The 3,078-nt window shown below is 31.2% G+C and overlaps 1 pseudogene; it reads left to right on the top strand.

The window, feature by feature from the left end:
- Positions 1-1,918: 1,918 nt before the first annotated feature.
- Positions 1,919-2,708, top strand: LOC149531178 (antimicrobial ginkbilobin-2-like protein; annotated as a pseudogene).
- Positions 2,709-3,078: the final 370 nt, after the last annotated feature.

Here is a 3,078-nt window from a genome sequence, read left to right as displayed (position 1 = left end):
AACCTCTATAATTTCACATATGCATATTCATCTTATAAAAAGGTATTGTTGACTCTATACTTTGACATTCATCTATGGTAGTAGAGCCACTATATTTTTTACCTTACACCTTAATATTTATTTTAACAATTTTAATTTTATTTCTAATGTATTTTTCATTATTTTAATTTTTTAATTTTAGTTTGGAAACTTGTTTTTCTAGACTTTTTGAATAGTCATTGCAAATTAAAGAGAAACTCCCAAAACATAATAAGTTAACACAAGAATTCAACATAATATTCTGATGAAAGTACTAAGATGATGTACACATGAATTAAAATGCTTTCTTTTTTACAAGCATCTCTAAAACATAAATTTCACACTACATAGAGTATGCATGCCTAATATAGAGTGGTCTCATATTTATGTCAACATATGTATATTCAACAGTACCACAACAAATATTTTAAAATTTAAAAAAAATACTCTTTTCCTTTTCCAAACCTTTTTTTTTTGACAAAATACTCTTCCTTTAATATTTAAAATAAGTAGGATAAAATATTTATTTTATTTAAGTTATTTTATTTGATTAGTTTACTCTTATAGATATTGTAAGGGAAAAGATCTAATACATGAACACATTCTAATGATTTGTTACAAGAGTTTTTAATATAATACTCATAATTATTTATTTAAAGTCTCTTTTTTAACATTATTGTTTTATTGTTTTACATTACTATTGATGTTCATTCCCCTTATTCTTCTATATATACCTTGTACTTTGGTACCAAAATGAAAATAAATTATAATTTAATATAAGATTTTGAAAAGGGTGAAAATTAAGACCTCAATTACCACGCCCATGGGAATATCTCAAAATGAAAATTCCAACTGGAGCCAAAGATATTAGATTTTGGCGTGGGAGGAATGCTTGCTACAGATGGGACTCAACATAATGCAATAGGAATTAAAAAGTGTGCTACCACTATTTGTTTTTCCATGTAAAATGTTTTACAAACTTTGATTAAATCCGAGCATATGCTTCTTCCGCAAGTCCCGTTGAATAGTTGCTAAACTATGAATGAAGACCTGCTGTACAATCTAGAAGCACCAAAGTACCTAGCTTACCTAACATCCGTCAGCTGTGATCACGGCATTTTTAAGGTCATAATTTTTCATGAAGACTAAATTTTTTCCGTACCTTTCATTATAGGTTTTAATAAAAAAGTTGATTGTCAATTTAAAATAAAAATAAAAATTTAATAGATCATCTTAAATTTATATTTTAGAAAATAATAAATATTAATTAATAATATATGTAAAATTTTCTATTATAAATAATTTAGAATTATAAATTAGTAATTTATACAAAGTCTAAAATAAAAGAATCAAGTTTCTAAATTCATATATCTACTTTAAAGATTTTTTAATTAATATAACTATATAATTTTTCTTTTACTAATTTATTTTATTATATTTTAACAAGTTTTTAATTTAGTAGAACATGCAATCATCAACATACAAAATAGAAACACATCTTAACTTATAAATATAAAATAATATATATGTATCACATAAGATCATATCTATGTATATTAAATAAAATACTAAGTTTATTGATGATTTAGTAATAAATTTATTTTTCACGGCCATCAAATTCCATGCTTCGGTGCAGGCATACTTCTCAACTAAACAACTTTTCAATGCCCCGCTTGCAACTTTTCTCTATAAGAGACATTTTAAAGCTTGACTAATATAATTTTTTGTGGTCATAATTAATTTAGTTTTTCGAAATTTACATAAAGATAACTAATTTTTGCGTGGTTGAACCGGCAAATGCATCTGCCCCATTCTTAAGAATTGAATGAATCAACGACTCGTCGCATTCACATTAAATTAAATAGCCCTGTTTGTGAAAGAATTGTTAAGGGGGAGACAAATGCAGATCGCCTATAATGCGAAGTATCCACAGTTGGTCTGTGTTGTTCTGTTATCATATATTTTTTGCAGTGCAACGCAGAACTGCGGCAAGAATAAGGCAAGCACTGAATTCCAGAATAATCTTAAAATAGTTCTTGATAATCTTGTGGACAATACATCATCATCAAATGGTTTCAGTACTTCATCCTATGGCCAAAGTCCAGACACAGTTTATGGCAACTGCGGAAGAATGCCTCAGCTGTTCACAAGACGCAAACAGCTCCATGCTCAATGCTTGTAAAAATGTAAGCAGCGGTAGATCTATGCTAGACAAATGCTTCGTACGCTATGAGAACTATTCCTTCTTCGGAGAACTAGATACCAATACACTAGTTGTTTATAATACAGCGAAGGTTACAGATGAGCCTGAGGAGTTCAAGGCGGCCGTTAAGGAGCTTTTCAGCAATCTATCTGAAAATGCCATCCAATCCCCAACACGATACTCTTCTGGATCAAAACCCACCACTACATTTTATACGATAAACGGCCTGCTGCAGTGTTGGATGGATTTAACTTCTGTTGACGACTGCAATACATGCTTGAATAACGCAATTCATCGGCTGTTGGATGTGACGTTTAGCGCTGATGGACCTTTTCAGGGAGGAGTTGGCTGGTGCGGAAGTTGCTTTGCTCGTTTCGAAACGTATTCCTTCTTTCATCCCGCCCCTCCACCACCACCATCGTCTCCCGTTGAACCGCCTTATCCACCACCACCGTCTCCCGTACACGTTGCTAGGATTTTTCCCTGAAGAAACTGTATAGAACTTGGAGAAAATATGGGAGATGGAGCTTTCACATACAACCTAACTTCAATACTTCAAAATAATTGATCCCCGCAAGTTCTCGTTGAGTGTAAATGGCAAGTATCCATTTATCTTGTCTTACAATAGTACTATAATATATAACTCAGAGCATTTATGTTGTTTATCAATTATTATAGTGAGTTGATAGTAGGTGGGATGTTTTTCCCTTATGTAGGCCTTGTCTAGTAGGAGATAAGACAATGGAAGTGGGCATGTATAATGCCTTTTGGTATTCTTCATTTCCACAAGAGTTTCAATACTGCAAGACATCCAATGAAGCATTTCAGTACTCTCATGTGATATTTAAAAATGCATT

Source organism: Cupressus sempervirens, chromosome 11, assembly GCF_028749045.1.
Source record: "Cupressus sempervirens isolate cs-2001-9-10 chromosome 11, ASM2874904v1, whole genome shotgun sequence".
Lineage (NCBI taxonomy): Eukaryota > Viridiplantae > Streptophyta > Pinopsida > Cupressales > Cupressaceae > Cupressus > Cupressus sempervirens.
The sequence above is the reverse complement of the archived record's forward strand: the minus strand, read 5'-3'. Positions and strand labels throughout refer to the sequence as shown.